Source organism: Piliocolobus tephrosceles, chromosome 6, assembly GCF_002776525.5.
Source record: "Piliocolobus tephrosceles isolate RC106 chromosome 6, ASM277652v3, whole genome shotgun sequence".
NCBI classification, from domain to species: domain Eukaryota; kingdom Metazoa; phylum Chordata; class Mammalia; order Primates; family Cercopithecidae; genus Piliocolobus; species Piliocolobus tephrosceles.
The window spans coordinates 139,533,446-139,551,096 of record NC_045439.1 but is presented as its reverse complement, the minus strand read 5'-3'; the positions used below and the strand labels follow the sequence as shown (position 1 = coordinate 139,551,096).

Sequence of the window (17,651 nt, the reverse complement as noted above, 5' to 3'; positions counted from 1 at the left end):
GGTCTGGAAACTTCTTTCAGGAACAATGACTATGAGACTTTTCTCACCTACACATCTGTCAGCAAGCGAAGAAGAGTAGGCGGCCAAGATGTGATATGCACAAGTAGCTAGCATCAAGGAAAAGGTTAAAAAAAAAAAATTCTGCTAAACTGAGGGAAGCACATTAGGAACCATGCAAAAGAATGACTGTATTGAAGCACAGCTTCCCCTAGTTGATGAAGAATCTAAGGCTAAAGCTGGGCTCAACACCAACAAAAGCAAAAGTCTACTACTGCTGAAGGAGGTATAGAAAACTTTCTCCTGCCCAAGACCTGCCACAGGTATGCAAAGTCTGGCTGCCATACAGAGGAAGGGGAAGAATGCTGGGAAAACCCCAAACCCAAGGTCTATACTTACAGGGTCTGCTAAAGATGGAGACTGGAGGCTGGGCACAGTGGCTCACGCCTGTAATCCCAGCACTTTGGGAGGCCAAGGCGGGCAGATCACCTAAGGTTGGAGTTTGAGAACAGACTGACCAACATGGAGAAACCCCATCTCCACTAAAAATACAAAATTAGCTGGGCTTGGTGGCACATTCTGTAATCCCAGCTACTCAGAAGGCTGAGGAGAGAGAATCGCTTGAACCCAGGCAGAGGTTGTAGTGAGCCGAGAATGCACCACTGTACTCCAGCCTCAGCAACAAGAGTGAAATTCCGTCTCAAAAAAAAAAAAAAAAAAAGATTGAGACTGGATCAAGACAATGAGAACCTCCCTACCTTGACTTCAAGCTAAGAACCACTGAAAAGCAATTGCAGCTTACCCCTAGGAGAGAGGCAAGAGTGTAGAGAAAAAGTCCCTTTGTAGCAAAGGATTAAGGGACAGTTCAGAGCTGAAGAAGCAGTAGGAAGACTGAGAAAAAAATAAACCTATACAACTCAGGCTCCCCGCTAAGTGCAAGATAAAAACCCATTACTGGAGAAATTAGAAGCATGGGTGCATTTAAGTTAACAATATCACAAAGAAAGCCCAAACCCAGCTCAACTCTGGCTAACAGCCTAACACAAACTAACAGCATGAAACAAAAGCATGCCTATTTCTGGGGATAAAGACAATTTACCTAATTCTCTGTTCCACTACATAACATCCAATATTCAATCAAAAATTACAAGACACAGGCTGGACATGGTGGCTCATGCTTATAATCCCAGCACTTTGGGAGGCCGAGGCAGGCAGATCACTTGAGGTCAGGAGTTCGAGATCAGCCTGGCCAACATGGCGAAATCCCACCTCTACTGAAAGTATAAAAATATAAAAACATGCCTGTAATCTCAGCTACTTAGGAGGTTGAGACAGGAGAGTCACTTGAACCCAGGACGCCGAGGTTGCAGTGAGCCAAGATAGTACCATCCAGCCTGGGCAACAAAAGAAAAACTCTGTCTCAAAAAAAAAAAAAAATGTACAAGATATGGCTGGGTGAGGTGGCTCACATCTGTAATCTCAGCACTTTGGGAGGCCAAGGCAGGCAGATCACCTGAAGTCAGGAGTTCCAGACCAGGCTGGTTAACATGGTGAAACCTCATCTCTACTAAAAATACAAAATTAGCCAAGCGTGGTGGTGCATGCCTGTAATCCCAGCTACTCAGGAGGCTGAGGCAGGAGAAACACTTGAACCTGGGAGGCAGAGGTTGCAGTGAGCTGAGATTGCACCATTGCACTCCAGCCTGGGCAACAAGAGCGAAACTCCATCTCAAAAAAAAAAAAAAATTAGCCTGGCATGGTGGCAGGCACCTGTAATCCCAGCTACTCGGGAGGCTAAGGCAGAAGAATTGCTTGATACAGGGAAGGAGGTTGCAGTGAGCCGAGATTGAGCCACTGTACTCTAGCCTGGGTGAAAACAGCAGTGAAAACTGCTTCAAAAAAAAAAAAGGCTGGGCGCAGTGGCTCACGCCTATAATTCCAGCACTCTGGGAGGACGAGACCAGCGGATCACGAGGTCAGGAGATCGAGACCATCCTGGCTAATATGGTGAAACCCTGTCTCTACTAAAAATACAAAAAAATTGGCTGGGCGTGATAGTGGGCACCTGTAGTCCCAGAGCTACTGGGGAGGCTGAGGCAGGAGAATGGCGTGAACCCGGGAGGCGGAGCTTACAGTGAGCCTAGATGGCACCACCGCACTCCAGCCTGGGCAACAGAGCAAGACTCTGTCTGAAAAAAAAAAAGGAAAGAAAAACACAAAAATCAAGAACGGTTGGAAGGTGGGATGGGGGGAAACAACCTTATCAAGAGATAAGCAATAAACACAACCAGACACAGATGACCCAGATGTTGGAACTATCAGACAGGGGCCAAAATAACTATAATTAATATGTTAAAGGTAGACAACATGCATGAACAAATGAGGAATTTCAACAAAGGTGAAAACTAAAAATAGAATCAAATTAAAATACTAGAAATTTTAAAAACATGGCATCAGAGGTCAACAGGCTCATTAGCCGATTACATGGAGCTGAGGGAACCATCAGTGACCCTGAAGACAGGTCAATAGAAATTTTTAAATGGAGGCTGGGCACAGTGCTTCATGCTTGTAATACCAATACTTTGGGAGGCCAAGGCAGGAGGACCACTTGAGGCCCAGAGTTTGAGACCAGCTTGACCACCTAAGGCCCAGAGTTTGGGACCAGCTTGTCTCAAAAAAACAAAAAGAAAAAAAAAAAAAAAAAGAAATTAACCAAACTAAAGCACAAAAAAAGAATAAAAGAAATCAGAACAGAGCATCCAACAGAGCATGACAAGACCAAATCGTCTAATATATATGTAATTGGGGTCTTGGATGAACAAGAGGGAACGGGAGAGAAGAAATACTTAAAGAGATAAAAGCCAAGAATTTCCCAAAATTAACAAAAAAACAACACCCAGATCAAAAAAGCACAGGGCACCCTAGGCAATACTTAAAAAAAGAAAAATCCCACACCTAGACACATCATAGTCAAACTGCTGAAAACCAGAGATTAAAAAGTCAACCTTGAAGTCGTTTATCTATGTTTCCTTCCAGTGCTTATTCATATACGTTCATTTTTTTCCCTCACAGGTAATACAATATAATTCATGTTCACCTAAGAGTGTTTTCTTTGGCTACTTTAGTCTCAGTTCCCCAATCTGTAAAAAAGGAATATCACATTCCACTCAATCCTATGTAGTTACGGTAAAGAATACCAATACAAATGTTCAAGCAACTGTGACATACTCCACAAACAGAAGATATTTTCATGATTATTGCCTTACAGGCCGTGCAGTCTAAAACCCTGCGGAGAAACTGGGTCTCAGGAGAAGTGACTTACCCAAAGTCACACACACGGGGATCAGAAATTCTGACAATCAAACACTCTTAGGTTAAATGAATTATAGTGTATTACCTATGAGGGGAAAAAAATGAATGTGTATGAACAAGCTCTGCAAGGAAACACAGATAAATGAAATCAGTTGCTGTGGCAGGGTAGAAGGTGATTTAATCCCTGCGTTTTCATGTTGTTCATGCAATAAATAATCCGGGGAAAATGCACAATGTAGTTAATTACCTTTATTGCTTTTATGGTTTTACCACCAACTTCCAAAGAGATTCTGGGGCAATGACTGTCCCACAGTTCCCCTAATTCTCACAAAGGGCCTAGAACACAGGCAGGTGTGTAGTTGAGGATATGCTAGAGTAAGTTTTGTGGGGATATGAGGTTCAAACTGGTCTAGAATGATATAAAATAATGAGATAGCAAAAAAAAAAAAAAGAGTGAAAGGGCATTCTAGTAGGGGTTACTCTGTGAACAACTGTATAGAATTGGTTTGTTGCTGTTTTTTGTTGTTTTGCTTTTTGTTTTTTGTTTTTTTTTTTTTTGAGATGGAGTCACTCTGTTATCCAAGTTGAAGTGCAGTGGTACGATCTCAGCTCAGTGCAGCCTCCGCCTCCGCCTCCTGGTTCAAAATGTTCCTCCCACCTCAGCCTCCCAAGTACCTGGGATTACAGGCCCCACTACACCCGGCTAATTTTTGTATTTTTTTAGTAAAGACAGGGTTTCACCATGTTGGCTAGGCTCGTCTCCAATTCCTGACCTCAAGTGATCCACCCACCTTGGCCTCCCAAAGTGCTGAGATTAAGCAAGTGCTGAACCACTGTGCTCAGCGACAATGGTATAGAATTAGGATTAAGAATATTATAAGCCAGTTATTGTGAGGCCGAGGTGGGCGGATCACGAGGTCAGGAGATCGAGACCATCCTGGCTAACAACGGTGAAACCCCGTCTGTACCAAAAAAATACAAAAAATTAGCTGGGCTTGGTGACGGGCGCCTGTAGTCCCAGCTACTCAGGAGGCTGAGGCAGGAGAATGGCGTGAACCCGAGAGGTGGAGCTTGCAGTGAGCCGACATCATGCCACTGTACTCTAGGCCTGGGTGACACAGCAAAACTCCGTCTCAAAAAAAAAAAAAGAAAAGAAAAGAATATTATAAGCCAGTTAGCACTTAAGAAAAAAAAAGAAAAGATTATAAGCCAGGCCAGGCAAGGTGGCTCACACCTGTAATCCTGGCACTTTGGAAGGCCAAAGTGGATTGCTTGAGTTCAGAAGTTTGACACCAGCCTGGGCAGCATGGCGAAACCCCATCTCTACTACAAAAAATGCAAAAATTCACCAGGTATGGTGGCATGTACCTGTAGTCTCAACTACTTGGGGGGCCAAGGCAGAAGGATCACTTGAACCCGGGAGGTTGAGGTTGCAATGAGCCAAGATCACACTACTGCACTCCAGCTTGGTGATAAAGTGAGACCCTGTTTCAGAAAAAAAATTATATGTGTGTGTGTGTGTGTATGTGTGCGTATGTACATATATATAACTGTACATATAAAAATTATATATGTGTATATATATGTGCGTGTGTGTGTATACATATATACACATATATGCCAAGAGTAAGTATTAGAGGAATAAAGCTTAAAATAAAAAAATAAGAAAATGAAAGGACAGGTGTTTATTTACCTTTTCAATCGGCTTTCCCAGGTTAAAAGATATTTTATTTTTGAGACAGGGTGTTGTTACTCTGTCCCCCAGGCCGGAGTACAGCAGTGCAGTCACAGCTCATTGCAGCCTTGATCTCCCAGGCTCAGGTGATCCTCCCACCTCAGCGTTCAGGGTAGCTGGGCCACCATGCCTGGCTAATTTTTGTACTTTTTGTAGAGACTGGGTTTTGCCATGTTGCCTAGGCTGGTCTCAAATTCCTGGGCTCAAGTGGTCCACTCACCTTGGCCTCCCAAAGAACTTGGATTACAGGTGTGAGCCACTGTCCACAGCTGAAAGGCATTCATTCATTCATTCATTCATCTATTTGACAGAGTCTTGCTCTGTTGACCAGGCTGGAGTGCAGTGGTGAGATCTTGGCTCACTGCAACCTCCGCCTCCCTGGTTCAAGCAATTCTTATTCCTCAGCCTCCCAAGTAGCTGGGATTACAGGTGCCCACCACCATGCCTGGCTAATTTTTGTATTTTTAGTACAGACAGGATTTCACCACATTGGCCAGGGTGGTCTCGAACTCCTGACCTCAGGTGACCCACCTGCCTCACCTCCCAAAGTGCTGGGATTACAGGTATGAGCCACCACACCTGGCCAAGGCATTTATTTTTAATTTCACTGTAAATCAGGTAGTTTCCAAGCCAACATTATTTTTTTAATGTCATGAAAACAGATTTGATTAAAAAGAATCCCAGGTAGAGTAAGAATCACACATTCCTATCCTTTAAAAAGAAACAAACAAACAAAAACACCCCCTGGGAATCAATCTTCTGAAATCACATAAATTACCTTCCCACAACATGTTTCTGTAGTCATGTTGAAAAATACACACATACACACACACAGAGGAGCCTCTGGAGTCATGAGGACCACCCACTCACATAGATTCTCCTCAAATATTGAACAACATCTTGAATCAGACAGGGGGTGTCATATTGTTGCTTAAAACAAGTGACAGCCTATGGTTCCTTCTGCCCCAGTGTATAAAATGTGTTTCATATTAGCCACATATGAAATATTTCTTTTTGTTTTGAGATGGAGTCTCACTCCCATCACACAGGCTGGAGTGCAGTGGCACGATCTCAGCTCACTGCAACCTCCACTTCCCAGGTTCAAGCAATTCTCCTTCCTCAGCCTCCCAAGTAGCTGGGATTATAGGCATGCACCACCACGCCCGACTAATTTTTGTATTTTTAGTAGAGACGGGGTTTTACCATGTTGGCCAGGCTGGTCTCGAATTCCTGACCTCAGGTGATCCATCCGCCTCGGCCTCCTAAAGTGCTAGAATTACAGGTGTGACTCACCGCGCCCGGCCGGATGATTTTTAAAGGATCAGTCTTCTGTAGAAGTACAAAAGGAAAAGTGACAGAGTTTGGAGGGAGAGGGGGGAAAAAAATCAAAAGTTAGAAGACAAAAAAGAAGCCAGGCATGGTGGTGTACGCCTGTAATCCCAGATACTCGGGAGGATGAGGCAGGAGAATCACTTGAACCCAGGAGACAGAGGCTGCAGTGAGCCAAGATTGCACCTTTGCACTCTAGCCTGGGCAACAAAGTGAAACGTGAAACTCTATCTTAAAAAAAAAAAAAAGAAAAAAAAGGCCCGGCGCGGTGGCTCATGCCTGTAATCCCAGCACTTTGGGAGGCCAAGGCAGGTGGATCATGAGGTCAGGAGATCGAGACCATCCTGGCTAACACAGTAAAACCCCTTCTCTATTAAAAATACAAAAAATTAGCCAGGCATGGTGGCGGGTGCCTATAGTCCCAGCTACTCGGGAGGCTGAGGCAGGAGAATGGTGTGAAGCTGGGAGGCGGAGTTTGCAGTGAGCCAAGATTGTGCCACTGCACTCCAGCCTGGGTGACAGGGTGAGACTTCGTCTGAGACTCCATCTCAAAAAAAAAAAAAAAAAAAAAGGCCAGGCATAGTGACTCACACTTGTACCCCCAGCACTTTGGGAGGCTGAGGCAGGCGGATCACGAAGTCAGGAGTTCAAGACCAGCCTGGTCAAGATGGTGAAACCAAGTCTCTACTAAAAATACAAAAATTAGCCCAGTGCCATGGCAGATGCCTATAATCCCAGCTAATCAGGAGGCTGAGGCAAGAGAATCACTCGAGCCCAGGGGAAGGAGGTTGTAGTGAGCCGAGATAGCACCACTGCACTTCAGCCTGGGCAACAGAGCGAGACTTTGTCTCAAAAAAATAAAATAAAATAACAGAATACCACCCTTAGAAAACCAAATACTACATGTTCTCCCTTACACGTGGGAGCTAAATATAGAAACAAAAAGGGGAACAACAGACACTGAGGCCCATTTGAGGATGGAGGGTAGGAAGAGGGACAAGTTCAGAAAAAATAACTATTGAGCACTTGGCTCAATACCTGGATGATATAATGTGTACAACAAACCCCAGTGACACAAGTGTACCTATGCAACAAACCTGCACATATACTCCTGAACCTAAAGTAAAAGTTTAAAAATAAATGGAATATTTGGATGCACTGATAAAAATTAAATTACTATAAATTCTATAAATTGTTAAAGGAATAAAGTTTTAGTCAGCAACACTGGTAAATTACTATTAATACATTTTTGTAAACAAACAAAAAGAACATCACCTTTACTTGACAGGGACAAAGGAGGGACATAACAGTCTGATAAAGAATGAAAAATGCAGTTGAAGAGATGAGCTTCCTAAATGCCAGGCATGGTATAGCTATAAACTCATTTCATTCTCACAACATTTAAAAAAGAAAAATAAGTCTGCTGTTCCCACTTTGCAGATATAGAAATAGAGGTCAGGAGCTGTTAAGTAACTTACCCAAGGCTAGGGTTGGAACTCCAAATTTTGGTCTTTTCTCCACATCATGCTGAAGAGTTCCTGTCCTGCAATCAAAATCACCCACCAACTCATCCCCAACAACAGGAATTCCCCCAGAAGTGTGATTTATTCCTTAAGGTAAAGAAACTGTGTCCTCCTAACACATAAAGGTTCCAGGAAGGACAATAAATTAAATCTACCCAAAGAGGGATGCCTTTCACAGAAACATCCAAGGCTGAGACACTTTTTTTTCCTGAGACAGAGTCTCGCACCCAGGCTGGAGTGCAGTGGCGCAATCTCAATGCAACTTCCGCCTCCCAAAGCAAATCTTGTGCCTCAGCCTCCCAAGTAGCTGGGATACAGATGTGCACCACCACTTCTGGCTAATTTTTGTATTTCTTAGTAGAGATGGGGTTCTGCCATGTTAGCCAGACTGGTCTTGTACTCCCAGCCTCAAGTGATCTGTCCACCTTGGCCTCCCAAAGTGCTGGGATTACAGGAGTGAGCCACCATGCCCGGCCCAAAACCGATATATTTTGACTGGGGAAGAAGGGACGCTGGCCAGGCAGAAATAAGTGTAAAAATTCTGGTTGCCATAAAAGAGCTGGGGCACTACTGTGGTGGGGAGGGTGGAGGGGAGGGGACAGGGAATGTTGAAAAGAAGAAAGCACCAAGAACAACCCAGGTAGAAAATCCAAAAAATATGTGGTCAGCATCAGCTGGGCACAGTGGCTCACGCCTGTAATCCCAGCACTTTGGGAGGCCAACGCGGGCGGATCACCAGGTCAGCAGATTGAGACCATCCTGGCTAACACGGTGAAACCCCGTCTCTACTAAAAACACAAAATATTAGTCGGGCGTGGTGGCGGGCACCTGTAATCCCAGATACTCGGGAGGCTGAGGCAGGAGAAAGACGTGAACCCGGGAGGCAGAGCTTGCAGTGAGCCGAGATCGCACCACTGCACTCCAGGCTGTGCGACAGAGCAAGACTCCGTCTCAAAAAAAAAAAAAATGATGTAGTCAGCATCAGAAAGACAAAGGGAGCCCTGGGTCTGGTGGTGGCCACCAAACAGTGGGGCTGCTGTTACTAGAAGGACAAGCTGGCTATGGCCTTAGAAAGATGACGTATTAGACATTATCCATTCCCTGTTCTTGAGAAGCTGATATAGAAAAACATCTTTTATCCTTCCAGTCATAACGAGGAAAAAATAGTTTAAATAAATTTAAAAAAAGAAAAAGACCTTTTTCAAAACTTCCTGTATAATAATTGCCCATGCTGGTCTATTAATCAGGAATGCAGTTTGCTCTTCAATGAGGGAGAAGGTCATGATCCAGTGTGACCCAATCAGTTAAACCTCATAACTCAGAGCTGAGGCAGGAAAATAGGGTCTGGAGGTAGGGAACATAAGCCAATTCACACTTCAGCTATAACAGGAAATATCCTCTCCATAGGTCATTAGCCGCAAATGACTTTGTAACTTTACTTCAACCTCTCCATTTACATACAATGTACCCAAAGTAACAAATGGAATCCTCTAGGGGGTATTTAAATTCCCCAAAACTCTGCACCGGGGCCTTTTGAGCTCCTAGGCTTGGGACTGCTCCCACATTGTGGAGGGTACTTTCATTTTCAATAAATCCCTTCGTCCCTTCCTTGCTTTGTGCATTTTGTCCAACTCTTTGTTCAAGACGCCATGAACCCGGACACCCTCCACCTTTAACAGAACCATAAGGATGGTCGAGTCCCCAAGGCAAAAGCTCAGTAGCCAGTGCCCAGAAGCACACCTAAGGGCAGGAAGACACAGTCAGATGAAATACAGCGCTCAAAATATGTCTCCAATTCTAGTCCACAGAAGAAATCGTCAATTCTCCAGACTTGCTTCTCCCTTATATACAAGAACAGCTGTTTGTTACAGCTAGACCCTTCTCTCTGCCCAAATACACACAGGAGGGTCAGCAAATCTCATCACTGAGCACACGTCACCTCTGGGAAAAACCCTACCCCCAGATCACTTTCCAACAACCTTCAGGGAATCCTGATTTCAGGATCAGGACTGGAAGTCAATACAGGTGCTCACTGAAGCATTTGTTTTTTGTTTTTTTGAGACAGGGTCTCACTTTGTTGAACAGACTGGAGTGCAGTGGTGCAATCATGGCTCACTGCAGCCTCGATCTCCTGGGCACAGGAGATCCTCCCTCCCACCTCAGTTTCTCAAGTAACTGGACTACAGGCACGCACCACCATGCCTGGCTGATTTTTTTAATTTTTTGTAGAAACAGGGTTTCACCATGTCGCCCAGATTGGTCTCATATTTCTAGGGATCAAGCGATCCACCCACCTAACCCTCCCAAAGTGCTGGGATTACAAGCGTGAGCCACTGCACCTGGTCAACATTCAACATGTTAAACTAGGGGTAGAAACCTATTAGTTAGACCATCAAATTAACAGCAGTTGGCCTAGTAAAGTCAAAAGCTACCTAGAAGTAATATCACAGAAAGAAACTTAATTAAAACCAAAGCTGACAGTGCTTGCTTCTGTCTTCTGAAAAAAGATGTGGGGTGGGGAAATACATCTTTGGGCTAACAATACCTGTTCACAGTGGGATCTGACTCTACTAGAGGACCAGAAAGCTTGCCCATAGTTTAGAAGGGCCTGCTCCTGAGCCTTGGGGTGGGCAGAAGCAGGCCTGAACAGCACGTAGAGGTGGAGCTGGAGAGCTGAATTATGTTGCAAAATAAAATGAGAAAAGCTTGTTTGGGGACTTGTTAAAAGCAGCAAGAGCAGAAGGAAAGGAGGTACCATGGCAGGGTAGCAAAGGTCATTTAAGACCAAAGACACCTAATACCATTAGATTTTAAGTTACCTGTATTGCTGTAATATAATATACCCTCCCCTCCCCAGACCTTCTAAGTCCAATCTGCTGTGCACACAAATAGCTTTGTGTATATTTTGTTCTCACTGTTGTTTAGTGGAAACCAAGGAAAAGGGGCCAAATTCCAAGTTAGTTCAAGAACAGAGCAAAAAGAAGAGAAAAAACACGGAAAGGGAAATGTGAGTCCCACAGTAGAACTGACCATGAGAATCTAAACCTCGGGGAGTGCTCTAATCTAGAAAAGGGCATGGGATAGGGAACTTGAGTGGCTCTCTGGGTTACATCCATTTATGCCTACAGCTGTGAAAATACAACGCAGATTTACTATGGAGCGTCTACTCCATGACAAGCACTATGTACACTAGAGGCTAGGTTATGAAGACAAGATCCCTGCCCTCACAAGGCAGTCTGAAAGGTGAGTGTGTGGGTGGGTGTGTGTGTTTGGGGGGAATTGTGGGGGTGTGTGTATCACAATGTAAGCCAAACATAGGAAGGGATACTAACAAGTATAGCAACAACTATACAACAAGTATAGCAACAACCTACAGGGTAGGGTAGGTCAAAATGCTAAAAGCAAGGTAGGCAAGGGGGGCTAGGGGAACATACAGAAAAACTCCCTAATTACATCTAAGATAAGGGAGGGAAAGTGAAGGTCAGAAAATGTAATCCCCACATTTAATCCTGAGAATATCAGTGTTCAGAGCAGATAGGAAGAGAAACGCAAACCAGGCTTAGGGATCAGCATGTGCAAAATGGCACTGAACACTACAAGCCATTCCAAGTGGCCAAAGAGTGCATGCATCCAGGTGAGTGACGAGATGGAGCTGCAGGTAAACTGAGCTAGACCGTGAAGGGCACAGCACACTATGCTAAAGAAGGCGAGTGGGGAGCTAGGGTGACTTCTGTAATTTGACTTCTACAATATTATCAGGCCTAAAAAAACTAATGTGTGCTCATTACAAAAAAATGCAACCAGTCTAGAAATGTATAAAGTAAAATTCTATGTTCCACCTTCCCTCAGATAACTACTGTTAACACTGTAGAATATATACACTTCTAGATTTCTTTGAAATACATTTACAGTGAATACAGTACGTTTTGTTTAATGAAAATGGAATTATAATACACATATTGTTCTGCAACAGCAAATTCTAAAGAAAGTGACAAGAGCAGTTTTATATTTTGGAACCAAGAGTCTGGCAACTTAGAAATGGGAGAGTCAAGCCAGGGAAGTCAGCTTGAAGGCAACAAGGAAAACAAGACAAGATGAGAGTTAGAACACCACAGTAACCAGGCAATAAAGAGCGGGGACAGAAACTGAAGGGAGAGTTGGCAAGACTGGGTGATGATCTGGATATGGGGGGAGAGAGGGAGGAGATGAGAGTGATTCCAGGTTTCTGGCTGGGCATCCAGGGGGACCTCATTTACCACATCACAAAAATGAGGACTAGACAGCTTTGGGGGTTAGGAGGATGTTGTATAATAAATAATTTGGCTGGCCTTTGTCCCTGGTTTCTGGAGGTAACCTCTAAATCTTTGGAATTTCTCGAGTAATAGGAGTATCTTTGTTATTCACAGTGGGCCCTGATAGTTTATGCCAATAAGGTGACTCAACGTGGGCCCCCAGTTTGCTTAAAAAGATGACACAGGGACAATGGACACCAGGACTCCAAGATGGCATCCGTTGTACCAGTGAAGGACAAGAAACTTCTGGAGGTCAAACTAGGGGAGCTGCCAAGCTGGATCTTGATGCAGGACTTCAGCAATGGTGGCACTATCGGAGCACTTTGAAGAGGTTACTACAGGTACTACAAGTATTACATCAACATGAAGAAGGGGAGCATCTCAGGGGTTACCATCATGCTGGCAGGCTACGGGCTCTTCAGCTACTGCCTTTTCTACAAGGAGCTCAAGCACAGGTGGCTATGCAAGCACCTCTGAAGAAGAGGGCATGCTCTACACTCCTCACCATGACCTTCTTGGCCCAAGCCCCTCCATAAGGAATGCAATCTCTATCACTGCTGAATCCTTTCATATCCTAATGGGAACTAACCTCCAAATAAAAGATGACTGGGGGAAAAAAAAAAAAAGACAAGACACAGGATGGGGGCTGGCCATACCAGAAAGACCAATCATGTGACTACAAGGCTGGGGCTCTGAGCCATGTAATACAGTCTAACCTGCAGTGAGTAAAGGGGCTAGAGAATGAGTTCAATCACACGACCAACGATTCAACCAACCATGCCTATGTTATGAGACCCCAATAAAAACTCTGGACACTGAACCTCAGGTGATCTTCCCTGGTTAACAATACTCTATGCATATTGTTACACATCAATGTACTAGGAGAGTTACTGTGCCCTGATTCCATGAGGTGAGGACACCAGAAACTTTACATCTGGGACCCTCCCAGGCCTCATCCTATATGCCTCTTCTTTTGGCTGCTCCTGATTTGTACCCCTTTTGCTATAATAAAATTGTAATCGGAAATACAGTGCATTCCTGAGTTCTGTGAATTGCTCTAGCAAACTATGGAAGTGAATGAGAGGATAGTGAAAACCCTCCAATGTGCAGCCAGTTCAACAGAGGTGTGTGTGGTCAGGAAACCCCTAAGACTGTAACAGTCTCATGAAGGGCAGTCTTACAGAGGACTGTGCGTTTAACCTATGAGGTCTGCCTGACTCTGGGTAGTTAGCATCAGAAGTCATCACAGGTGACAAGAGGATTATTTTCTGGACAAGGTGAGTTGGAGATATACCCTGCAGGCTCTACATGTGCAGCTACTCAGTATGTGGCTGACCAGATAGGCCAGAAACTCCTAACAGAGACCTGAGGCAGGTTCACAAGTCTAAGATGATGACAAGAGCCAGGAATGCAGAGGATATCAAAAGTGCAAGTGTAAATAATTAAAAAAAAAAAAAAAAGGTCCCTTCATCATAAATAAGGTTAAAATAACAGAAGAGAAGACCCAAAAACCCCAAGACAGGCCCAGATGCCTGCTTTGGGGATACAGTCCTTCACTCCTCAAAACAGCAGAAGTCACTCACCCTCTGAGTTCCCATAGCCTGTGCTGTATCACACACCAGAGTGAAAGCATGTATCACAATGCCTTGCAATTACATGCTCATATCCTCAATAAGCTGGAAGTACCCCCAAACTTGAATCTAACCCAGTGTGAGGTATACAATAAACAAACAAACAAAAAGCCTACAATACAGAAATGGATGAGAATCTGCCGTGAGAAGTATTTCTGAGGTTGTTGAATTCCTGTAATATTTTTAGCTGTGTGAAATCTGCCATAATCTTTTTTCTTGTTCCTAAAGTTCATAATTTGTTTTAGTATTATGAACAAGTAGACACAGGGAGGTCAGAGAACTTTAAACATCAACAAATTTTTTATTCTGGCTACAGCAGGTTAGTTGCCCTAAGTCTCATTTACAATTTTTTGTTTTGCTTTAATGCTTGTTCCAATCCCACTGAGGAAAATGCAGTGCTGAAGCACCAAGAAGAGAAGAGTCAAGCTTATTCCCTTAGGATCAAGATGGTACTAGACACCAGCCCAGAATGCTTCAGGACATTTAGGGTTCAGCAAAGAGCAGCTTGACATCCTAGCTTCTAAAAATTGCCACAAGGGGCTGGGCATGGTGGCTCACGCCTGTAATCCCAGTACTTTGGGAGGCCGTGGCGGGTAGATCACTTGAGGTCAGGAGTTCAAGGCCAGCCTGGCCAACATGGTGAAACCGTCTCTACTAAAAATACAAAAATTAGCTGGGCGTGGTGGCGGGTGCCTGTAGTCCCAGCTACTTGAGAGCTGAGGCACGAGAATTGCTTGAACCCGGGAGGAGGTTGCAGTGAGCCAACCAGAGTGCACGCCACTGCACTCCAGCCTGGGCGACAGAGCAAGACTCTGTCAAAATAATAATAATAATAATAATAAATAAAATTGCCACAAGGGCCAGGCACAGTGGCATGTGCCTGTAGTCCCAGCTGCTCAGGAGGCTGAGGTGTAAGGATGGCTTGAAGCCAGGAGTTTGAGGCTGCAGTGCACTATGACTGCACCTGTGAATAGCCACTGTGCTCCAGTCTGGGCAATACAGCAAGACCCCATCTCAAAACAAACACAAATTGCCATAAGAATATTTGTTTTAATATTTAAATATCTAAAATGCATGTAAGAGATCAGTGTGACCAGGATGCAATCTAAGTATGCAGCTTTTGGGTCAAATCACCACTTATGTGCTCAGGCAGAGTAGACACCTGGGTAAATGTAAAAATTATCATTTGAAACCTTCAAAGAAATGGAGTCAAGAGCTATACAAATCCAGGAGATACTGGCTTCCTTGAGTAGAAGAGCTGTCCAGAAAACTGAAGTCTAAAAATTGCTGAGTTCAGCTTTCCAGATCCTTGGAAGCCTCCTGAAGACTTCGTTTTTAGGTGCTTAATGCTTTCACTACCTGGTCAAAGAATCAGCTCAAAGAAGCCTTTCACAGTACAGCCAAGTCCAGCCCATTACATCTACCAGCCCATAGCAAAGGCAGAGGTGTTTCCACATATCAAACCGTAGTCCTGAAACTGATTCCTAAACACAACACTGGTTTGCATTATTATCTATGCAATAAGTTTACAAAGGATAGTTGCTTTTACAGCAACACCAAAGCTCACCAAATTCAGTTCACTAATTTCATTTCATATATACTTACTGGATTTTTGAAGGCTATTTTTATTGGCAAAATTGCAGCCTCCATCAATAATTTGTTTCCAGGCCGGGCGCGGTGGCTCAAGCCTGTAATCCTAGCACTTTGGGAGGCCGAGACGGGTGGATCACGAGGTCAGGAGATCGAGACCATCCTGGCTAACACGGTGAAACCCCGTCTCTACTAAAAATACAAAAAAACTAGCCGGGCGAGGTGGCGAGTGCCTGTAGTCCCAGCTACTCGGGAGGCTGAGGCAGGAGAATGGCCTGAACCCGGGAGGCGGAGCTTGCAGTGAGCTGAGATCCGGCCACTGCACTCCAGCCTGGGCGACAGAGCAAGACTCCATCTCAAAAATAATAATAATAATAATAATAATAATTTGTCTCCAATGTATAAACTATATTCTTAACAAAAAGAACCAAAATTGTGGAAGCAACCCTGAACTTGAAGTCAGAGGGTCTGGAGCCCTCTATTAACGCTGCTGGTAACTGGTCATCTGACCATGGGCAAGATTTCTCTCCTGCCTTAAATGGAAGCACACTCTTGTCCTGTATCACAAGGGACTGTTATGAGCACCTGGACAGAGAATGGGTGGGAATGTGTTTTAAAATGGGTAAATAGGTAAACACATTAAAGAGATACTTTTCTAATAGATATAGATATATATCTTTTCTTCTGACTTATCCTTGGTTAGAAAAGAATGTGATTTTGGATGATACCACATTCACTGTGAATCTTGAAAGTACACTAAAGAATACACCAATGATCAAAGTTAGAAAACAAAATCTATTGAAAAACACTCTAAAGGATCTTAAACTTGAGTTCTTAGCTGCAGGGAAAAGGCAATAGCAAAACCAGTATTACTGGCATTCTTAGGTCTTTGGCCACTTTGGGCAAAAATCTGCAGGGTCTGTCTGGCATTTAAAAAAGCAGATAAAAAGATTTGTCTACCAAGCTCTTCCTCTTCACTTCTCCCCACCTACTTCCTTTTCTTCCAGAGGAGAAGGGCTCTCATTTACCCACTGGTTTGCCACATCCTGCCTAAGAAGCTACTTCCTGGGAGCTGCCTGGGCTATTCTGAGAGAGCTTTAACTGTTTCAGACCCTCAGACCCTAGTATATTCATGACATCCGTACCCACCATAGTCATTTACAACCTAGTAACTAAACTCTAGTTGACCAGATAATACTCCCAACTTCCTTCACACCAGGCCCCATATTAAGCACTCTACCTACAACAATCCAGGCAGGAGTCACATTTCTTGGTTGCATCTAGGGGCTCCAACCAGTCCAGCCTTGCTTAATCAGTCAAAAAGGACCAAAAAAAAAGGACTCAAGAATAGTAACCAAGAAACTCAATGCACATTAACGTTGCATTTGATATTGATGGAAATTCAACTGAACAAAACTTCTGTCCCAGTGCTAGTTTACAGCACTGGCTTTCATTCATTCCACTTTTACTGATCAACTAGTACATGGCAGGCCTGGGCGAGAGATGGGACATCAAGGCTGAACTCTTCATCTGTAGACGCTTATAAATGTAGCTGGTAAAGCAGAACAGATATGTACAAAGATCGCCTCATTCCTGCCAAGTGATCTGTCTCCTGAGTAGTTCATGCATAGTCTCACTGGACTGTATGTGTGTCCCTCCCAGAAGTTCCCACTTAAGACCTACCCCAGACCAGAGAGGACCGCAAACCTGTCGATGGCATACCAGTTGCTGAGCTCCCAAGGCTCCCCAAATTCATTAGCAAGATAATGTAGAATACTGGAACTTCTTTGACAAATGATAAATTTTTTCAAGTTCTAGACTTGGACCTATTGTTACATTTTAATAATCTTCAGCAGTCTGGATACCTGCCTTTGGCTTATGTATCAAAATATGGTGATTTTAGAGCCAAAAGGCACAACTGTGTTATCATTTCAGATTAATTGTTAAGAGAAAAATTAACTATTTTTTCTCTCTCTCCAAATACACTTATCGACCTTCTCTCTTTTTTCTCCTTTTTCCTAAAAGTTAAATCCTATTGCTCAAACCCACACAGAGTTAACCCCTAGGACTGCATGTCACTGTACAGAAATCTGTCAAGCCTTAGGTCCTGACCAAAGATATGTCAAGAGAAAATGTAAGGGTTAACAGGAAATTAGTTCTGTGTTGGGGTCCTTTAACAATGAACAAGTATTCACTCTTACTCATTTCAAACATGCTATAGACTCTCCCCTAGTTCTAAGAC

At 43.9% G+C, this 17,651-nt stretch overlaps 1 protein-coding gene and 1 pseudogene across 1 annotated transcript in view; one reads left to right on the top strand and one right to left on the bottom strand.

The window, feature by feature from the left end:
• The window catches only part of MAP2K1 (mitogen-activated protein kinase kinase 1), a 104,228-nt gene that overhangs the window by 64,489 nt on the left and 22,088 nt on the right, over window positions 1–17,651 (bottom strand). The window lies entirely within an intron of this gene.
• LOC113225045 lies at window positions 12,399–12,515 on the top strand (annotated as a pseudogene).